Genomic DNA, 24440 nt, shown 5'->3' on the forward strand with positions numbered 1-24440 from the left:
TTCTACTGTATTGTGTATTTTGTTTGAAACATATTGAGATTAACTTCCTTCTATTTGTCTTCTAGGCCCTTCAAGCTACTTCCCTCAAATCTCTACCATGCCTCTCCAGTCTGAAGTTGATAGTCCCTTTTTTAAAATTATTTTTGCAAACAGTTACAAATACAAATGCATGTTTATGAACAAATACATGTAAATAAAACCAGTTGAGTCTGTTTGTTTGCTATGTGTATATGTGGTTTCAAGGCTGACATCTATGCATGAGAAATCCATGAAGAGGCTCATCTCTGCAAGGGAACACTCAAAAGCAGGACGTTGCTCAGCCATCATGAAAGAGTCTTCCTTTTTTTGCACATATGAACAAACACATGGACCCATATCTAGATCTTGCAAAGAGAGTGAGACAAATTGGTACATTCAGTACTAAAGAGTATGTTTCCATCAAATACCTCTCCTCATGGCCCAGGGAATCTTAAAGATAGCTTCCAACATTAGAAAGCTTGTGTTTGTAGCAGAGGCTATTATAGACAGTGTGCTACCTTTACTGAAAAATTCAAATGTAGAAAAGCATAAATAGTAACATTAAAAGTAGATCAACCGAGTATTACATATCTATGCAAATGTAATGGCAGTAATGTTATCATAATGGTTAAGTGTGGATTTAAAAATTTGCACATTTTTTAGGAGCCATGAATTATAAATGTTAAAGTTAGTGTTAATATACTTACCAACAATATTAATGGATGCATTATACTGATGAATTTTCATGAAAAGGAATTAAAATTTTCAAATATTTGTAAGCATGCCATTACCTATTTTTAAATTAGATTGAATATTATATAAAGAATCTGAATATATGTTTATACATATCAAGTGTTCAAGAAAAAGTAATTTTGGTATACTTTCAATCATAATTTTTTTATTTTATGTTATTTCATAATTCAAACGTAGTTGTCAGAATTCTCTATTATTAATATTCAATATTCAGTATTAAAATTATAGACTTGTATTAAAACTAGAGTAAAAAAGTCACACTATACAATAATTAATTGAATAAATCAGGAGAATAAGCCAATAAGCTATCAAATTCAAAGAATCCATACTGCATAATTATTCTGAAATTGTGTTCCTATATTAATTCTCAAAGTATGATACAAACACATAAATATGGACTGTATTAGAAATTAAAATCTGACAATTTTAAAGATAGATGGGCGTAAAGTATTTTTTAAAGAAACTTAATGAAAGCTAGGAATTTTTCTCATGGTGAAGTTCTTACTACATTTTAAATCCTAGGAGTAACCTGTAATACTGCAATGCTATATCAATAAAGAAAGAACTATTTTTTTAATTCAGAAAAAATAAATATTTGCAAAACCTAATAAACAAATTAGCAATATATTTTAAAAATTTAAGTCTTAGTAAAACAAAATACATGAGTCAATTCTAAAGTCAAACCTGTAAAGTAGAACATATCAAAATTATCATTCATATGACAAATTAATTTGAAAAGAAGAAATAAAATATTTTTGTAAGATAAGATAGTATCATAATTATGACAATTTTAAAGTTAATAGGTACATTTTTGTGGTTTTGGAATGAATGTTTTTTTATGTAAAAACTGGAAAATTGGATTAAATGATAAATGTGGGAGTAATAATTCAAGACTATTGAGTGGAATTCTGAGAAGGACAGAATAAGGACCCTTGCTATGTTAGACAATAATTAACATGATAAGATTGGAGAATATATGTCTTGAACTCAATCACTTTAGCTCATATTTTAACTAATACTCTTCTTGAATTTTACAAGGAAGATAATTTCATTTATAATGTAGTTATAGATAACATTTTCTGCAGCAACATGAAAGGCTAATAAGGCTAAGAATGGAGTAGATTTTCACATATTTTAATTGGAAGACAAAAGGCATTCATTACTCTCAAGAATTATTAAGATTATAACTTTAAATGTGGATATGTAGGGATATGTAATTTGAAAATAAAATTTAAAAGACAATAGGGTGCTGAAATACAGTTTCCTCCATTGAGGCAATTCTATTCTGTGAAACCAGGCAACATGGTGTTAAAGAACTTTACAATGTAGCCAACAATTCCAGAAAGAGAGTGTTTAGTGAAGAAAACTGTCAGTGAATTTCTATGAGTTTGAAGTGTTTCTCCTTGCTTATTTTTGAAACCTTTCTGCATGGCAACACATCTGTTGAAAGGACAGTCCCCTTTCTTCAAATATTGTTGGTCCTTGAGTCCTAATTCAGAGCTTGTTCTTAAAACACCATTTTCTTATTAGTTGCATATGTTTACATTCTGCTATGTCTTCTGTAGGCTAATGTAGAGTTCATCTTTTTATTAGGATTCTTCATCACTTTGGAGACAATTGTGGTTTTCTAGGTGATGGTTCAACCATCTGCAAAGTACTTAATATAGATGTATGTATGTGTGTGTACACACACACACACACACACACACACACACACACACACATATATATATATATATATATATATATATATATATATATATATATATAATTTGTATGTTCTGTGGATCAAGAGAGGTTAGCGGCCATATACCAAACCTAAAATCTCACAAGGAAGCCAAGGAGGAAGTTCTTGAGGGAACAGTTGTATAGAAGTGCTACCTCACATACCCCAGTAGTACAGGAAATCACACATGTGAGAGGTACAGGACATAGTGGCTGCTGAGAAAAGCTAGAGTACAGCCTAGATCACTGACAAGCTACCGATTAAGCCAAGGAAACTGGAAAGCTAGAGCTGAGACTGGAACACAAGACAATGAATTTTGAAGAGTGGTTTAGTAAAGGCCTTGAAAATATTCACAGGTACCTGTCTAAATAATAAACAACAGGAACCATGACAAAGAAAGAAAGTCTGATCTCAACACGCAATAATATTTTTACTAATGAATGAGAAAGTATAATTTGTTTACAATCTTAGATTAAGACAAATGTAAGGCATTCCAGCCTCTTCACAAATCAGAAAATATATCAACTATTGGTATGAGTGTTCTCAAAGGAAAAAGAATATAAAAAGTGTTTTGGGAATTAGATTTTGCTTCTTTCACTTCACTAGAAATTGTAACCTGTTTGTCATTTAAGTATATAAAATTCAATACTTTAAATAGAAACTGTATAAGTTAAACATCATATGTGCTCATGGATAACTTGGGTGAACTATTATATAAAGTCAAGTCAGACTGTCTCAGTTTAATTCTCAAGCCTTATGTATTTGAAGGAGACAACTGATTTGCTCAAGTTGTCCTCTGATGTTTATATATAAACCATGGCACATAGGTTCTCCTCACTCCACAAATATATGAAATGTAAAGAAAGTATTTCATTTAAAATTGTAAAGCAATGCAAAATCACATAATATCACAGGGTAAAATAGGGATACTTTCATAAAAGTATTCATAAAAAACTCAGCAAATGATTATATGTAATAAAATTTGCCCTTTCTGAGAATTAATTCTGAATTTTTGACAAACCTTTAAACACTGTGAAAATTGTTATTTAGATACATGAAAAATTAATTAACTTATCATAAGTAAGTAATTAGTTTGATTTCTTTCCATCATTAATGCAAAATAGGGATGTGGTGAGTGATACATCTGAAGAAGCAGTAACACCAGTGGAATTTACCCCATCTAAAAATATAATAATGAGTTAAGAACTGGCAAGTTTGGAATGAGGGAGGCACTAGAATAATCATAAGAAACTTTTGTAAAAGCATTGCAAAGGTACTGTATTTAACTTTATATTGAACAGATACATCACAAAATTTACTCTACTAAAAGAGATATAAATCTGTAAAATTCAATTTCCAAAATGGAAAACTGTTCATAATTTATAACATTTTTATTTTTCTAGAGCCCACAATGCTATTAAATCAAAGTGAAAATGATTTTTCTACACGGATGAAAAAAGTTTAATTCCTATTTAATGGGAAAAAAAATCTTTTTTGTTTTCATAAAACTAAAGTGCTGTTCCTTTCTGCTCTGTATTCAAACTTTCAACCCAGTCAAATATTATACATCATTCTGAAGGCTCAGGAAGTGATAGAATATCAAGGCTTTAAGAAAAATTATAGGGTCAAATAGAACGAACTTTAAAAATTAATTAAAATCTAGGAAATGGACATATGGAAAATGTGGCACAGCATGAGAAACCAAACAAAATCAACCTTCAAATAGGAAGAGAGGAGAGAGGGAGAATTCAGCCAATGGCATAATCAAAATCCTCAAGAAGAGAATGAAAATAAATTCTCAAAACTAAGGAAATACACGCTCATAGAGAAAGAAGAAACAGACAGCAAAGCGAATAGACCCAACTATAAAATAAATTCCTCATGACTCTTGCTAGGTGACACCTGCTAGGCCAATAAAGAAATGGTACTGAAAACTGCAAGAGAAAAGAGAGGGAAAAAAAAGTCACTTATTAATATAAACCCATCAGGACACAAAATACACCACTGCAAACACCAAAACATTATGAAACCAATAACAGGATGATTACAACTAGAAGCACATTTCAATAGCTTTAAATAGCAGTGACCATAATTCTTCAATCTATGATACAACCTAATGAACCAGATCAGTTTAAAAAAAAAAAAAAAAAAAAAAAAACTGTCTGGAAGGAATCTACATCTTTTCATTTTCTGTGGAAACAAAAAAAATCCTTTTCCCTAACTTGTCCTTGAACTTAAATTTTGGATTTAAAGCATTTTTTTTATTTAATTTATTATTTTACATGTCGATCCCAATTCCCTTTCCCTCCTTCCCTCCATCCAACCCTTTCTTTTACCCTCTCTGCCCTCTCAGATGCACCCTAACCACCCTCCCCTCCCAGACCGCCTGAAACAGAGTACCAGGTGATCCTACATTCAAACCGCTCGACAAAGCAGCCTTACAGACTACAGCCAGGATTCCTGTATCTTCTTCGAATCACCCATATGACAGCGCCCCTTACCAGAAGGAAGTAGTTTGGAAAGAACGACGCCTGAATTCCCAAATATTGTCTATAAATGTTTGTTTTCATTTAAATGGACTTGTTATATAAAATAAATAAAAAAGAAATAAAATAAAAACAATCTGTTAGCTGTCTACAAGAAACACCTTTTAATTTTAAAACTAGGCAGACCTTAGGAGTAAAAAATGAGCAAAAATCCTACAATTGAATGGGACCAGTCATCAAGGGTAAGATCCTTTCCTGAAATCTGACATGATAGAGTTCAAAATATAACTAACCACAAAGGATATAGAGAATCACAAGATTCTAGTTAAGGGAAAAATTAACCAAGATGGAAGTACTATCTTAAGCATATACACACCAAACTCCATTGAAACTAATCACATTAACAAAGAAAATGTACTACCAGGTTTAAAGGTATATATATCAACACCAACCCTTTAATAACAGGTAATTTCAAACTCCAGTAGGTAGGTCATCTGGATGAAAAAGTAAAATAAATGGATATAAGGGTTAGCTGGTACCATTCATCAAAAGGCTTCAGAAATATCTACAGAATGTTGCACCCAAATACCTGAAATCACACTCTATGCAGTGTCACAGAGAAACTTTTCTAAAATAGATCACATCCCAGGACAAAAAATCAAATATTTGCAAATTCAAAAAAGTTGAATAACCCCTTGTTTCTGTGGGAGTACATTACAATAAAATTGACAGCCAATAATTTCAAGCATACACACAAACTAATGGAGATTAAACAACTCATTACTAAATGGGTTAAAGAAGAAATCAAAAATAAATATAAATCTTTTTATGAAAGTAAGTAACAGGGAAGATGCAACAATATAAAGACTTTGGGACACAATGATAACAGTTTTACAAGGGAAATATTTATCTCTAAGTACCTACATAAAATAAAGTAAGAAAGAGCATAGAGATATGACTTACATTAAAACTAAAAAAAACTTGGAGAATCTAGATCAAATAAAATGAAACCATGTTGACAACAATAAATAACAGTAATTAGAGCAGAAATAAACACTATAGAAAACAAAACAGTGCAAAGAATCAACAAGTCTTTGTTTTGCATTTTGAGTTTCTCAAACAAAATGGACAGATCTTTGCCTCAACTATATGAAGGAGACAGAGAGAAATGAGAGAGAGAGAGAGAGAGAGAGAGAGAGAGAGAGAGAGAGAGAGAGAGAGAGAGAGAGATTTAGAGGAAGAGAGAGAGGACTAAATTAGCAGAATCAAAAAATGAACTGCGAAACATTAAATCAGACAGCATAAAAAATAAGTCTATTATAATGAAATGCTTTAAAAACCTATGCCTTATTAAGCAGGAAAATCCAAAGGAAATTGGTGAATTTCTCAATTAGATCAAAATAACAAGCTGAAACTAAGAAGACATACAAGAAATAATGATATTTAAATTTTTTAAAAAAAAGCCTTTTTAGCTTTTAAAAAAATTGAAGAGTCAGATGGATTTATTCAGAATTTTCCAAGATTTTCTATGTAAAGAATATCTACATCAAAACTTTTTTTAAATATATGAGAGAAGAAAAAGACACAGGAGTAGTACTTGCAAATTTGTCCAAAGACACTATCACTCTGATATCTGATCGAGGTAAAGACTGGACATAGGTAACTGAAATAATTCCTTAAGGAATCATTTTTATCAAACAACCTCGGTGTTACTTGTTTCTTTTCCTCTGTCTCTTCTTCACTGAACACCCTTCTCCTCCTTGGTTGGACATCTTTCTCTTTATTCCATTTCACTTTCCATGTCAACTATATCCTGATGGTATCATGCCAATTCCCATGCTAACTATGGTTCTCTTATACATTCCTTGCTTCTGTCATTATTCCTTGTTGGATGTTTATTGTTTATTGTCCCCTAGTACAAGGCTCCAAAGCATACAGATGACCTTAGGACAGGGGAGAACAGGAGCTAGGGAGTAAGAATGGCTGTGAGAGCCTATTAATAGGGGTAAATACAGCAGAGGAGGCACATCCCTTAATCTATGAGTTGAGAGGCTATCAGCAAAATAGAATATGTTGGTGCCAGCTTTCTGACAAGAGGAAAAGGACGTGTGACCCTTTGGCTCCATGAAGTGGATCCAGGATTTTCAATCTCAGTTGGGAATGAACACCCCTCTCCTACCTAAAAATATGTGAGAGATTTTGGTGTACAGGCACACTCAATTGACTTGTTTGATTCTGGAATCCTGCAGATGTTTTCCTCTGAGAATTCAGATATAAGAACTTCAAACAAGATAAAATGTGTAGTGTTTGCCTTTTTGGGTTTTGGTTACCTTACTTAATCTCTTATCATTTTATCCATTTAAATATAAATTTCACTATTTCATTGACCTTTAAAGATGAATATTACCCCATTGTATGTATTCACTACCTTTTCATTATCCTTTAATGTTAAAGGACCTGTAGTTTGTTTCTATATCTTGGCTATTGTATTTAGGGTGGTCATGAATGTTGTTTAGCAAGTATCTGAGAAGTAGGGTGTCCAATCCTTTGGGGATAATGAAGACGTGTTATATCTGGGTCTTATAGTAGATTTATTTATTTATTTATTTATTTATTTTTTAGTGTTTTGAGGCTCATCAATACTTATTTACTAAGTGGCTACTCAAGTTTGTAATCTTATCAAAAATGATTAAGGGTCCCTTTATTCCTCCAAAATTACCAGTGTTTCTTGTTTTGTTGATTGTAGTCATTCTGTCTAGGGTAGAATGAAATTTTTTAAAAAAATTTATTACCCTAATTGATAAGGATTATAAATACATTTTAAGGTATTTCTTGCCATACTTTTTCTACTGAGAACTCCTTGTTTACTGTTTAGACCTTAGGCCTCTCTTCCTTCCTTCTTTCATTTCTTCCTTCCTTTCTTCATTTCTTCCTTCCTTCATTTCTTCCTTCCTTCCATCCATCCTTCCTTCCTTCAATTTTTTATTAAGACAGGGTTTCTCTTCATATTCCCAGATATCCAGGAACTCACTCTGTAGACCAGGAAGGTCTCAAATTAAAAAAGATCCCTACTTCAAATGACCTATCAGACCTACATGACCCCACCTGGTTGGCATTGCCCTACATGTGGAATTGGGGTGGGGGATGGGAGGGGATGGTTGTCATGTGAGGTGGCAGAGAGGGTAAGAGGGAACGAGGGAAGGAGGGTGGAGAGGAGGGAGGGAGGAAGATCGAACTTGGATCAACATGTAAAATAATAAATTAAATAAAAATAATTAAAAAAATATCCATCTGCCTATGTCTCCTAAGTGCTAGGGTTTGCACCATTATTCTCAGGCTAAACTTTTCTCTATTTCTATTTCTTTTATTCTGTTTTTCTTTGTTTTTCCACTTTTTGTTTTATTTTTCCACATATAATTTCTTTGTATAACAGCAGTCCTTACCTAACTAAGTTTTTAACCATATCATTTGTTTCCCTTTCTATGTTTTTTAAGTTTCTTGTATATTACTAATATTAATCTTCCATATCATGTGGAGCTGACATAGATTTCCTTCCAAATAAAAATAGCCAAGGCCCAGATGGAGCCAGAGCAGTATTCCTTTAGCTCATTCCCCAACTTAATTACAAAATATTGAAACCAGGTAAGGATGGCATAATTGCAAAAGTAAAAATACAGACTAATACTTATGCTGAGCATAGAGGCCAAAATTCTCAATAAAACACTGACAAACAAAATACAAACACATGACAAGAATATTATTTGATCACATTCAAATGTCTTATTTTTTATCCATTTTACATACCAACAACAATTCCCCCTTCTTCCCTTCACCCCTTCTCTCCTCCCCTAACCCATCTACATCCTCTTCTCAGAAAGGGTAAAGACGCCACCATGCCTGACACATTCAATACCTAACCTCCTGCAATTATCAAGACTGAGCAAAGTATTCCACCATATGAAATGGGCTTTATGTCCCTGAAACCTAGGTTGATGGGAATTGTCATTTTGTAATTATTTTTCTCATACTGGTTAATAAATAAAGCACTGTTGGCCAATAGGAAAGCGAGATAGGTGGGACTAGGAGACAAGGAGGAAAGAGGAAGTAGTAAGGAGGAGTCAACATGGAGAAGCTGGGGAGACCAGAGGCAGGTCCCATTCCCTGGTAAGATTAAAGCACTTGGAAATACATAGATCAATAGAAATGGGTTAATACTTAAGACAGAGTTAGCCAATAAGAAACAAGTACCTGGCCAACAGCATTATATCAAATACATAGTCTCTGTATGTTATTTGGGGCTGGTGTGACGGCAGGACAAGACTGGCGGCTGGAGGAAAAACCTATTCCTTACACTAGGTTGCTTCAACATACCTCAGGCAATAAATATAAGAAACCATTTCAATCAACTTAGAACCCTAAATGACATGATCATCTTATTAGATGCAGAAAAAGCCTTTTATGAGTACCAATATGCTTTCACGATACAATACTTAAGGAAAGCAAGACTGGAGAAACAGGCATCCATGTAAGAAAGGTTGTAAATGATAAAGCCACCCAGCACTAATTTAAGGCTTATACTTCTTGGTCACCTCATCATACAATAAATTTGAGGAAAGAAACATGGAGGATCATAGCTTCTGAGCTATTTTCCTGGTTTGTTCAGTCTCATGCTCAACTGGTTTTTTTTTTATGTTTGTTTGGTTTTTTGTTTGTTTTTTGGTTTTGTTTTTTTCTCATTTTACATATTATTCCCAGTTCCATCTCCTTCCCACCCTCCCTTAACCTCTGACACCCCCCCAGGTGCATTCTCCATCCACTCAACAGGGAGGATGAGGCCTTCCAGGAGAAATCATCAAAATCAGTCAAGTCATTTGGGGTAGGGCCTAGGCCCTCCCTCTTATCTCTAGGCTAAGTGAGTATCCCTCTATGGAAGATGTGCTCCCAAATTCCTTTCCTGCACCTAGGATACATCTTGGTTCCACTGTCAGAGGTCCCATAAACTTCCCAGGCTTTCTAACTGACACACAAGTTCAGGGGGTTGGGTAGGTCCTATGCTTGTTTTCCAGCTATCAGTATGGACTCCATGAGCTCCCCCTTGTTCAAGTCAGCTGTCTCTTTGGGTTTCTTGACCTCTTTGTTCATCACTTTTCCCTCTCTTTAACTGGATTTCAGGAGTTTAGCTCAGTGTTTAGGTGTGGGTGTCTGCTTCTGTTTCCATCAGCTACAAGATGAAGGCTCTAGGATGGCATATAAGGTAGCCATCAATCTCATTAACAGGGAAGGGCATTTAAGGTAGTCTCTCCACTATTGCTCAAATTGTTAGTTTGGGCCATCCCTGGAGGTATCTATACTTTCCCTAGTGCCAGTTTTCTCTTCAAACCTATAATGGGTCCCTCTATTATGGTTATCTCTTTTCTTGCTCTCCTCTATTCCTACCCCAACTCAATCTTCCTGGTCCCTCATATTCTTTTCTTCCCTCCTCTTCTCCCCTTCTCTTTCTCCTAACTCTCTCTCCACTCACTTTCCCCCAGCCACTCCCAATATGCTCAGGAGATCTTGTCCCTTTCCCCTTACCTGGGGGACCTTGTTTGTCTGTCTGACGGTCCTCCTTGTATCCTGGCTTCTCTAGTGGTGTGAATTATAGACTGGTGTTCCTTTGCTCTTTGTCTAGTATCCATAAGTGAGTGTGTACATACCATATTTGTCTTTTTGTGACTAGGATACAGCAATCAGGATGGTTTCTTCTAATTCCATCCATTTGCCTGTGAATTTCAAGATTCCATTTTTTTTTTTTTTTTTGTGCTGAGTAGTATTCCATTGTGTAAATGTAAAACATTTTCTTTATGTATTCTTCAGTTGTGAGGCATCTAAATTGTTCCAAGGTTCCAGCTATTACAAATAATACTTCTATGAACAGATAGATGTATTTGTTGCATGAATCTTTTGGGTATATGTCTAAGAGTAATTATTGGACCCTCTGGTAGACTGATTCTCATTTTCCTGAGGAACCACATATGTACAAGTTTTTTTTTTTTTTTTTTTTTTTTTTTTTTTTTTTTTTTTAGGACTCTCAACTGTCTTCTTTATACAACCCAGGATCACCTTCCTACAGATGAAGCCAACTCCAGTGGGCTGGGCCCTCCTCAATTAATTAACAATTAGGCCATTTCCAAACAGACATGCTCATAGGTCCATCTGTTCTGGCTGACTCCTTGATGGAGACTTCTTTTTCAGCTGGTTTTAGGCTGTGTTAAGTTGACAAAGCTAATTAGAAAAGAAACTGTGATGTTCTTTTACAGTTGGGTAAGAAGAAAAGGGGCTACAAAATTCTGATGATTAATAAAAATATAATAAAATTATAAGGAAAATGTAAATAAATTGATGTTTCAGAATATTCATTTAAAAGACAAGGTACTAGACAAACTCAACAAAATAATTGAGATTAAATATAAAATATGCTACGAAGAATACAAATTTGACTAAGAACATTAAGTAATTCAGAAAGAGTGACCAGCAAATGAACCATCTCCTTATGAATTTTAAATACCATACAGCTATTAAATAACACCCATGACATATTATTTAAACATGTTTATACAGTAATATATTAGACTTGCATTGCTACTCTGCTTACTTAGATGAAACAATATTTCTTCTAAATTATATCAGAACATTAATGACTTCTTTTTCCTTTATTTAACTTCACTATCTGTAAATTTAAATTCACATAAGAGGAAGATGCAACAATCACAGCAGCAGATCCATTGAGATGAAGGTGCCCCAGATGTAGTTATATATTTATTAATTGAAAATAGATTTTAATACAGTATATTGTGTTTATAGTTCCCCTTACTCTACTCATCCCAGATCCATTAGACCTTTTTACCCACCCAAATCCACATTCTTTCTTGCTGTTTCTCATTAGAAAACAGTCATCCAATAAAAATAAAGCAAATAAATCATAAAATAAAATAAAAATAGGGCCAATCTAATATATGAACAGAAAAAAAAGACCAAGGAAAAATCACACATTTGTATACACAGAATTCTCATACAGGAACAAAATGGAACTATAATCTTTAAGCAAGAGACTTTTAGGTTAAAAATGTTTAATCTATACTGATTCTGTATTCTCTCCTATCTCACCTATAGTGAAGCTGTCTTGGAGAAACAAAGCCACTCATTTCTATTCAAGGAATTTAATCAGTAATAGATTACATTCCCAAAATATAATTTCTACATTATCATATCAAATGATTATTTTTTGGTAGCACATTATCGTTTTAGCTACACTAAGTGAAATATGCTCTCCCAGTACCTGAAGAAACAGTTAATTCTAAAATGTTTAAATTTTTATTGGGGTTTACAGACCTTTTTCAACACTTAGAACCTTTGTCTTTATGCTGTAATTCTGGTTGAATGGAAGACAAGTAAAGCCAGGGATATGGCACTAGCTCCTACAGCTTGCTTTTTCTTTTATCAGAACCAAGGTGATTATAACTTAAGTTGTTCAGTAAAGAAAGTCAGCAAGAAACCAGTAAAAATGTGAGATGCTTGTTATAAATCTATTACCCAGCAGGTAAAATAACTCATGTTGATATTTTCCTTTAGTTTGTTTAAAATGATTTTATTCAAAGAAAGTCAGCGGCAATGAAATTAACAAATGCAAGTAATCTTTGTGAATTTAAAATTTACATATTTTTTTTTACCATCTTTAGTGTGTTTATGTTCAAAATTACTTTGGAAGTAATATATTTCTTTACCACATATTAAGCATATTAAGATTTCTGTAGGGAAATATATATAACTGATTTTTTTATTTCAAATCAAGAAGCTACTTTATATTTCAACTAATAAAATAACCTAATTATTTAAAAGAGCATGTTTGATTTTATGATTTTAATATCACTTATGAAAAATTATGAGCATTTTTAGTTTTGACTTTTCATTTAAGATGCAAGTAAGTTTGAAAATAGTAAATTATTTTTAATGTCTCATGTAAGTATTTATCCTGTTGTGACTAATAAGTGCTATTATGATCATTTTGTTTGTTATATTTCTCAAATATTTGAGATGAAGTTGTATATCCCCTGTGTTATAGAAGCAATATGGAATATATGTATTATTCCATACATAGAGTTTCTTAGTAGCACTCCTAAAAACCAGCATCTTTTATTACATTTATTATCTTTACTCTTTTAAAAATTTACTTTAGATATTCTATTTATCTTAACATATTATTTCTTGTATATATACATAATTAAATGTACATATATACATGTAATTATATCCATGATGATTTAGATGTAATCCATAAAATAAAATTGATGATGTCTAAAATCAATCTTATTCATTGTGCTTAAACAGATGAAAATGTACAAACAAATTCTAATTCAAAGTATAACATATGCCAGGAATAGTCAGTAGGACATGAACTCCACTCTGAGTAAAAATAGATTTATGATGATTTTTTTAAATAACAGTTCAGATGCTTTTAATCTTTAAAAATATACTCAAAATATATTGTCTTTGTTTTTGTTTCTTATTATTTTTTTATTGCAAATAGATTCTTCTCTCACACATTACATCCTGACCACAGTTTCTCTACCCCTCCACTCATCCCAGACACCCCCCTCCACACACACCTCACATTCCCCTTAATCCAGTCATCTCCATTTCCTCTTCAGAAAAGAGCAGGCCTCCATGAGACAACAGTCAAAAGAACAGAACAAGATATAAAGGAAGGCAAGAGCTCTCTCATACCGAGGCTGGACAACCCAACAAGAGGAAAACAGTTCCAAGAACAGACAAAATAGTTAGACACCCCCACTCCTCCAGTTAGGAATCCTACAAGAACACCAAGCTAACTGTATTAACATGTTCATGTACACGGAGGACTGGGTGCAGACCCTTGCAGGCCCCAGCCTCTATAAGCATTAATTGATTCACTGGGCCATGCTTTCCTTGGTACTTCATACACTCTGACTTCTATAATCTTTCCTTCACCTCCTCTGCAAGATTCCCAGAGATCCAAGAGGAGGGATCTGACAAAGACCTCCAATTTAGATGCTCTCCTCATAATGTGTGCCTGTGGGTTTCTGCAACTATTCCTATCAGATGCATGAAGAACCTTGTGGTGACAAATGGCCAAGGCACCAGTCTATGGATATTCTCCCAGTCTTGTTTGGTCTACCCTAGGTCTCTAGTTTACCAAGTTTCCAGTCCAAAAATTATGTGATTTTGAAAGTATTTTTATATGTCTTTTAGGTAAAATTCTTTCTTTTCATCTGTTTCAATTATTCCTAAAGTGTGGTTTTTTTTTTTTTTTTTTTCAGGTTCCATGCTTGTTGCAACTCTCCTCCTTTGTGCCTTGTTGTTAATTTTTCTTCATCCTTGGTGGAGTTATCTAATTCTTTTTTTTCTGAAAAAAAAAAAAACTATTTATCGTATGCTTAGAATACCACATATTACTACATATTGATTTTTTAATTTTTAATTTTTTAAATTTATTTTTCTTAGTTTACATATTGATCTCAGTTCCCTCTTCCTCCCTCCATCTCTCTCACCCATCCTCCATCCCTCCCTCCTTCCCTCTCATGTCCTCCCCATCCCTTCCCAACCCCCCCCCTCAATTCTACAGGGAGTGTGATGCCTTCCAGGAGGGATCAACAAAATCTGTCAAGTCATTTGGAGTAGAGAATAGTCTAATCTTGCAAACAGCTTGTCCTTAGACCACTGGAAGAATGCCCTACCTGGTATATCACTAGGCCAGTGTGAGCTCCAAATGACCTTTCTGTCTTTTAAAATTAATTTCTTTTTCTTTAGTTTTCATTCTTATAAATATGTTTCTAAATCACAGAAATATTTACTTTATTTAAATAGACTTCAATTGGGATGCTATTTCCTTCTTTTTACTTTCTTTTTTTTGGCTTGAAGTATGAATTGAGATTTTAAAGTAATTTAGGATTTGATTTAAAAAAAATATTGCCAACTAAGGGACAGCATAACTCTTTCACAAAATAGACATTCATTGGTATTATCGTTAGTAGTAGTAGCAGTAGTAGTATAGTAATCAAAGTCAAAATTGTTCATTTCCTAGGCATTGTAACAGAGATGTTGCCTAGTTTTTAGGATATATGCTGTACATTTTTGAAAAAAGAATAAAAAATGTGAGGAAATAACTTCTTTGTTTTACTATCATGCATGCTTAGTCTATGAAAATTCATTAATTTTATAATATAAAATATGGGTGAATAAAGGATGTGACTATATATACAGTAATTTATAATATCTTTGGTTGTTGCCACACAATATGACTATTCATCACATAGATTTCTCAGTAGTGGAATGACTATGACTTTTAGAAATTAGTAAACATCTTTCACAGTACCTTAAGGTATTTTTGACCTGATCAAATCATACTTCGATATAAATAGGAAAAATAAAAATCTTATGTCAGTATATTCAGACTAAACTTTCAAATCTGGCATTTTAAAAGTCAACATATATTGGACATTTGAGTTCAGTTCTGGACCTTTGTGAAGTAGGTACCTATATTCTTGCCTAAGGAAGTGTCCCTAAAAATGAAATAATGATTCCAATTCAGTAACTGAGTTCAGAGAGGTAGCAAGCCTGTGTCAAAGAGAAGATTAAATCAAAAGTATATCTGACTTCTCCATGGAAACCCTCAAGACAGAAGGTCCTGGATAGATGTTCTACAAGTACTAAGAGTCCACGGATCCCAGCCCAGGCTACTATAACCAGCAAAACTCTCAATCACTATAAATGGAGCAAACACGATATTTAATGACAAGCCAGATTTTCACAATACATATCTACATATCCAGCCCTACAAAAAGTTCTGGAAGGAAACTCCAACACAAGGAATTTAACTATGCTCACAAAGACATTGGCAATAGATAATCCCACTTCACAAGAACCCAAGGGTAAAGTAGAGCAATTATACTCACACCACCACCACCAACAACAACAAATCTAAAACAAACAAGCATTAACATTCAATAGTCCTTACTCTCTCTCAACAGTAATGGTCTTAACTTGCCTAAAAAAGACACAGGCTAACAGAATGTATACAAAGACAGAATCCATCCTTCTGCTGCTTACAAGAAACACATCTAAGCTTCAAAGACAGACATCACCTCAGGATAAAGGGCTTTTCCAATCAAATCAAAAAAATCAAAAAAGATTTTCCAATCAAATGGACCCAAGAAGCAAGCAGGTGTAGATATCCTAATATCTAACAAGTTAGACTTCAAACCAAAATTAATCAAAGGAGATGAAGACGTTATTTCCTATTCATCATAGGAGAAATCCATCAGCACAAAGTCTCAAATCTGAACATCTATGCCCCAAATACAAAGACACTGAAATTCATAAAAGAAAAGCTACTAAAACTCAAAGCTCACATAAAACCTCACACACTTATAGTGGGAGACTTCAACACTCCACTCTCAATGATAGACAGGACCACCACTCAGAAACTTAACAAAGAAACAAAAGAACTAACAGACGTTATGTCTCATTAGGGTTTATCAGACATCTATATAATATTTCATCCAATCACAAGAGAATATACGTTCTTCTGTGCTCCACATGTAACCTTCTCTAAAATCAACCACACACTGGGCGACATAAAAAACATCAGCAGATACAAAAAAAAAAAAAAAAAAAAAAAAAAAGGAATAGTTCTCTGTATCTTATGAAACCACCATTCTTTACAGTTGGAATTAAACAATAACACAAATCAAAGAAACCCTAGAAAACTCATGGAAACTGAACAATGCACAATTGCAGCATACCTGGGTCAAATAAGAAATAAAGAAATTAAGGACTTACTATAATTCAACAAGAATGATGACAAAAATACCAGAACTTATGGGACACCTTGGAATCAGTGCTACGAGGGAAGTTCATTGCACTAAGTGCCCACATGAAGAACAGTGAAGATACTCACATTAGAGAATTAACAGCAAACAGAAAGCCTTAGAACAAAATGAAGCATACTCACCCCGGAGGAGTAGACACCAGGAAATAAACAATTTGAGGGTTGAAATTAATAAAGTAGAACCAGGAAAACAATATAAAAAATAAAAGCAACAAAGAGTTAAGGTTTTAAAAAAATCAACAAAATAGGCAAACCTTTTTCCAAACTAACCAAAAATTAGAGAGAGAACATGCTAATGAACAAAATCAGAAATGAATAGGGGTACATAACAATGGACACAGAAGTCATGCAGACAATTTTCAGGTCATACTAGAAAACCTGTACTCCACAATATTTGAAAATTCAAAGGAGATGAACAAATTTCTATATAACTATCACTTAGCAAAATTAAATCAAGAACAGACAAACAACATAATTAGATCTATAACTCCTAATGAAATAGAAGCAGTCATCAAATGCCTTCCAACCAAAAAATCCCAGGGCCAGTTTGCTTCCAAGCAGAATTGTACCAGAAATTCAAGGAAGAGTTAATACCAATACTCCTCGAATTGTTTTATACAATAGGAACAGAAGGTTGATTACCAAACTCTTTTTATGAAGCTACAATCACCTTGGTACCAAAGCCACACAAAGACACAACTAAGAAAGAAAACTACAGGCAAATATCCCTCATGAAAATTAATGCAAAAATACTCAATAAAACACTGGCAAACAGAATCCAAGAACACATCCACCATGACAAAGCAGGCTTCATCCCTGGGTTGCATGGATGGTTTAACATATGAAAATCTATCAATGTGATCCACCATATAAACAAACTTAAAAGAAAAACAAAAACAAAAACACATGCTCATCTCCCTAGATGCTGAAAAAGCCTTCGACAAAATTCAACACCTTTTCATGATAAAGGTCTTGGAGAGGTCAGGAATAACAGGAACATACCTAAACATAATAAGAGCAATATACAGCAAACCAACTGCCAACATCAAACTGAATGGAGAGAAACTTAAGCCAATTCCTCTAAAATCAGGAACAAGACAAGGCTTCCCTCTCTCTCCTATCTCTTCAATATTGCACTTGAAGTTCTAGCTAAAGCAATAAGACAAAAAAAAAAAAAAAAAAAAAAAAAAAAAAAGGAGATCAAGGGGATCCAAATTGGAAAGGAAACTTTCTCTATGTGCAGAAGATATGATAGTTTACATAAGCAACCCAAAATCTCTACCATGGAACTCCTACAGCTGATAAACACCTTCAGTAAACTAGCAGAATCCAAGATGAACTAAAAAAAAAAAAAATCAGTAGCCCTACTTTATTCAGAGGACAAAGGGGCTGAGAAAGTATTCAGAGAAACATCACCCTTTACAATAGCCACAAACAACATAAAGTATCTTGGGGTAATGCATATCAAACAAGTGAAAGACTTATATAATAACAACTTTGTGTCTTTAAAGAAAGATATTATAGATACCAGTAATTGGGAAGATCTCCCATGTTCCTGGATAGGTAGGATAAACATCGTAAAAATGGCAATCTTGCCAAAAATAATCTATAGATTCAATGCAATCTCCATTAAAATCCCACCACAATTCCTCACTGACCTTGAAAGGATATAATCAACCTTATATGGAAAAACAAAGGACCCAGGATAGTCAAAACCACCCTATACAATAAAGAACTTCAGGAGGCATCACCACCCCTGACTTTAAGCTCTACTACAGACAGAGCTATAGTCCTGAAAACATATTGGTATTGGCACAAAAATAGACAAGTAGATGAACAAAATAGAATTAAAATCCTGATTTAAACACACACTTACGAACACCTGATTTTTGACAAAACACCTAAAAGTATACAACGGAAGGAGGAAAACACTTTCAACAAATGGTGCTGGCACAACTGGATGATGGTGTGTAGAAGACTGCAGAAAGACCCATGCCTATTGCCAGGTCCAAAATTCAAGGCCAAATAGATCAAAGACTTGAACATAAATCTTGCCACAGTGACCCTCTTAGAAGAGAAAGTGGGAGGTACCCTTGAACAAATTAGTATGGGAGACTGCTTCCTGAACATAACTCCAGTAGCACAGACACTGAGATCGAAAATTAATAAATGGGACCTCCTCAAACTTAGAAGCTTCTCTAAGGCAAAGGACACAGTTGACAAGACTAAACAACCACCCACAGACTGGAAAAAACATTTTCACCAATCCTACATGTGACAGAGGGCTGATCTACAAAATGTACAAAGAACTCAAGAATCTAGTCAACAAAACACCAAATAACACTATTAAAAAGTGGCGTACAGAACAGAATAGAGAACTCTCAATAGAGGAAATCAAAAAAGGCTGAAGGACACTTAAGAAAGTGCTCAATATTCTTAGATATCAAGGAAATGCACATCAAAACAACTTTTAGATACAATTTTACTCCTGCCAGAATGGCTAAAATTAGAAACACCAATGACAATTTGTGCTAGAGAGGATGTGGAGAAAGGGGAACATGTCTCCACTGCTGGTGGGTTATGCAAACTTGTACAGCCATTTTAGAGATCAGTATGGAGTTTCCTCAGGAAAATGGGAATCAGTGTACCACAGGACCCAGAAATCCCCCTCTTAGGCATATACATAAATGATCCACATCCATACACAGCAAGGGCATGTGCTCAACTGTTTCCATAACAGCATTATTTGTATTAGCAAGAACCTGGAAGCAATCTAGATGCCCTTCAACTGAAGAATGGATAAAGATGTGGCACATCTACACAATGGAATACTACTCTGCAGGGAAAAAAACAAAACAAAACAAATAAACAAACAAACAAAAAAAACAATAGATTCTTGAAATCCGCAGGCTAGTGAATGGAACTTGAAGAAACCATCCTGAAATGAGGTAACCCAGTCACAAAAAGAGGAACATGGTACATACTCACTCATATATGAATTTTAGACATGGAGCAAAGGATCACCAGCTTATATTTCACACTGTCAGAGGAACTTACAATACAAGGAGAAATTCATATAAGGTCCCTCACAGAAAGGGGAAGGTACAAGTTCTCCAGAGCACATGGTGAATTGGAGGGTCAGAGAGTGGCAAGGGAACTAGGAGAAAGAGAAGGGGAGGAGGCAAACATACATGGGACTAGGAAGATTGAGTCAGGGAAGGAATACAAGAGAAGAGAGAGAGAGACAGAGAGAGAGAGAATAAAAGAGGAAACCATTATATGTTTATATGTTTGAAGAGAAAACTGAACCTCAACCTAAAGAAATGCGTAGAGACCTAAAAGTCTGACCCCAACTATCAAATTGAGCAACAGTGGAAAGGCTACTATAAATTTGCTTCCCTGGTAATGAGATTGATGTCTAACTTTTCATCATCATGGAGCCTTCATCTAGTAGCTGATGGAAACAGAAGCAAACACCTACAAGTAAACACTGAGCCGAATTGGAATCCAGATGCAGATGAGGGGACAAGACCAGGCTGCAGAAACCCAGAGACAGCTGACCTGAACAAGGAGAAACTAATGGTCCCAAGACTGATAGCTGGGAATCCAGCATGGGACTGACTCAGACCCCCTGAACATGGGTCTCAGATGAAAGTTCTGAGAAGTCTAAGGGAACTTATACAGTGGAACCAGTATGTATTCCTGGTGCACAAAAGGACCTTACGGACACATCCCCCGTGGAGGGATACTCCCTTAACCTAGAGATAAGAGAGAAGTCCTAGTCTCTACTCCAAATGTCTTGACAGATTTAGATGACCCCTTCTTGAGGGCATCACCTGGAGGGTGGTCAGGGTACATGTGAGTGTGGGAGAGAGGGACAGAAGGAGGGAGAGGGAACTGGGTTAGATATGTAAAATAATGATAAAAATAAATTAATATAAAAAAGATAGAGATATGAAGGTGGAGAATAAAAAGATGAGGCTATATCTGAGAAGTTAAGAGGATGACTTGGCAATTTAATTAAAATATGTATTTAATCCTCTAAGATTTTATAAATACTTATCAAAATTGGGGTGAGTTAATGTGATGTATGAAAATATACAAACATGGAACATATTTGTCAGCTGCAGTGATCAAATTAGCTTTATCAGAAATTGTTATGAAGTTTAAAACATCCACTTCATATTTTCTATGAAAAGTAGAGTTAAACCCTCAAACTTGGAAACTATTAGAATGTTTCAATTTTTCTTCAAAAATACATGTTTTTCTTACTATTTCTAGAACATGGTTATTTTTAATCCTTTTGACTAAAAATATAAAATCAATTCCATTACAATTAGATAATTTATGTGTAAGAGACCAGATATCTCAACATCATGTAGACAATCTATAACTATAGCTACAAAAAGTAATATTTACATTACATGTTCAGGAAGTGGTGACCTATGCCAGTGCTTTCAAGAGCACTTCCCACTTTCTATTCTAAGAGGTAAATGTGGCTGGATTAATGTTGAGGTCTTTGATCCATTTGAACTTAAGTTTTGTACATGGTGATAGATATGGATCTATATGCAATCTTCTACATGTCAGCATCCAGTTATACCAGAAACATTTGTTGAAGATGCTTTCTTTTTTCCACTGTATAATTTTAGCTTATTTGTCCAAAATTAGGTGTTCATAGGTATGCAGATTAATATCAAGTTCTTCATTTCAATTCCATTGGTCTACCTGTCTGTTTTTGCACCAATGCCAAGCTATAGGAGACCACATCCTGAAAATAATACCAGTATCCCAGACAAAAAGACAGACAATTAATAAATGGGACTTCCTTAAACTACAAAGTTTCTGGAAGGCAAATGACACAGTACGAGACATAATGGCAGCCTAAAAAATGGGAAAAGATATTCATCAACTCCATATCTGACAGAGTGATGATCTCTTAAATTTATAAAGAAGTCAAGAAGCTAGTCACCAAAACACCAAATAATATAATTAAAAATAGGGTACAGATGTAAAGAGCACTTAAGAAAATACTCAAAATCCTTAGCCATCAGGGAAATGGAAATCTAAACAACTCTGAAATAAAATCTTTCTCTTTTTCTTTTTATTTGATTTATGATTCTTGGGTTTTTATTTCTAGACAACCAAGTAGGAATCATCTTAACTATTGGAGAATTCTAATGAATTTTTCAAGATCAAAGTTTAATTGTTCAGCTAGGAGTGGTGGTTCATGCCTGTAATCTCAACTCAGGTGAAGTAAAGGGTCAAGAATTCAAGGATAGCAGGGGATGCATGGGACCATCTTTCATAAAACAAAAACACTAACCACTTAAAGTAAATTAAGCTTTTACAAGCTAACTAACTGCTGAACATTTTACAGTAACTGAGTTTAAACTGGGCATAGTAGTCCCACCCTCCAGGAAAGTTAGAGCTCAGAATTCAAGGCCAGCTTTAAAACCACAAACTAAAACAAAATATAAACACCTATTTCCATTTGTTTATATGGCTTATATAACCAGTTTTCTTAAACTGAAATGTCTTCAAGTCTGAGATGAATAAATTTTTATCAATTAGACCATTATCTTCAAGAAAAATGCTAATGGCTTGATCACTACCTTTACTCAGGAATGCTGGGAAAATTAATTTATCCTCTTTCTTTCTCTAGCTCCACTGCTGCTATGCTCCTTTGTAACATCTCAACAGCTGTCAGTTACATTCTGAACATCCCCATCCTAATTGGGACTCACTATCCTAACAATGGATAGCAGAGCTATCCTGGGGCTACTGAGTAAGAGAAGCCATAGCTCCTTAGCATCTGCTCCCAGGGCTACTAATCAATCCCCTACAATTGCCCTTCATTCTGACAAAACAGGAAAGAAAAGACGATGAAAAGATGGACAGTAAAATATGTGTTAGCTGGGCGATGGTGGTGCATGCCTTTAATCCCAGCACTCAGGAGACAGAGGCTAGTGAGTCTCTGTGAGTTGGAGGCCAGCCTAGTCTACAGAGTGAGTGTCAGGACAGGCTCCAAAGCTACACAGAGAAACTCTGTCTAGAAAAGCAAAAGAAAATAAACAAACAAAAAACATAACAAACAAACAAACAAAACAAAAAGAAGTTTTAAAGTAGTTAAAATTAAGTTGAGCAGTGGTGGCACAAACCTTTAGTCCCAGCACTTGGGAGGCAGAGGCAGGGGCATCTCTGTGAGTTCAAGGCCAGCCTAGTCTACAGAGTGAGTTCCAGAACAGCCAAGAGTACACAGAAAAACCCCGCCTCACAAACAAACAAAAAACAAAAAGGGGGAAGGTGCTTTTAAGTATTTTTTTTTAAGTCACCTGCTTGATGACCATCACCATTTAACTTTTCGAGGCATATACCCAGAAAGGTTCGGTTTTGTGCAGTGTCTGCTGCCTGGGATTTTACTCAGGGATCAATCCGAGGACTTGAAATCCCCAAGAAGCTCTTAACATGTCTTCTTTACTGAAGGGAGTTCAGGAGATGTAATACTTGAGGAGATTCTCATCTTTAGGCTTTAGAATTTTCTTATCTGCTGTATTTACCACCCAACCAGGAGGGACCAAAGAAAATCTGCCTTGATCCATCAGAGTGTTAAGCATTCTAAAAAGTTCATCTTTCATGATGTTGGGAAGACCACAGCCATACTTCATGGCGAGCTCAAGGCTTGCTTCAGGAAATTTGGCACGGTCAGCCAGGTAGCCCTGGTTTTCTGCATCTGTGTAATATGGCAGTGTTTCAGGTGGGAGCATTCACTTTGGAATGGGCTGTCCCTGAACAAAGAAAGAAACAGGCTTGCACAGGATTTCCAGACTTCTTGGGTCATAGAAGGCTATAGTAACAACACAGCCTTTTCTTTCAATCGCAGCAATGGCTAATTCTTAAACCAACTGCACCTCAGTATTCACTTTTGCTTGAAAAGTGTCAGCACCCTCTTCAATCAGCTGGACCCCATAATCGCTTTTAAGTGACAAGCTGAGTTAAGTCAATAGGTTGCATTGGATCAATTTGCCCTAAATCAATGAGATATTTCAGTATCCTGAGATTCAAAGGCTGATACTGATCCCTGAAACTATGTCCTTCATTGAATCTGTATTTTGGGATTCGGATGTAAAACGGAGTCTGCCCTTCCTTAAAGCCCAGCCTGGGTGGAGTTCCTCTCTGTCTTTCTCTTTTATGGCCTCTGCCACATTCCCTACCTCTTCTTCGATCTCTTGGACGTTTTTCCCTTTTCTAAGTCAGCGTTGGGCTTCACGTTGGCCAGGCTCACTGGCAGCAGTGAGTAGAGCAGGTCCAGGATGGCCCCACCACCGATCAACATGCCTGCCATGACCCACGGTTTCGCAAGGGCACCCCCTGAGATACCATCTTACACCTGTCAAAATAGCTAAAATATAAAACACTAATGAGAGTTTATGTTGGAGATGGTGTAGAGAAAGGTGAACACTCCTCCACTGCTGGTGGGAGTGCAAGCTTACACAGTAACTTTGGAAATCAATATGACAGTACCTCAAGAAATTTGGGAGTCTATCTCAAG

General features: G+C 34.9%; 1 pseudogene; it reads right to left on the reverse strand.

Annotated features, from left to right (window-relative positions):
• Positions 1 to 23379: 23379 nt before the first annotated feature.
• Positions 23380 to 24233, reverse strand: LOC127225601 (39S ribosomal protein L15, mitochondrial-like; annotated as a pseudogene).
• Positions 24234 to 24440: the final 207 nt, after the last annotated feature.

The sequence above is a fragment of the Phodopus roborovskii genome, unplaced genomic scaffold (assembly GCF_943737965.1).
Source record: "Phodopus roborovskii unplaced genomic scaffold, PHOROB, whole genome shotgun sequence".
NCBI classification, from domain to species: Eukaryota; Metazoa; Chordata; class Mammalia; order Rodentia; family Cricetidae; genus Phodopus; species Phodopus roborovskii.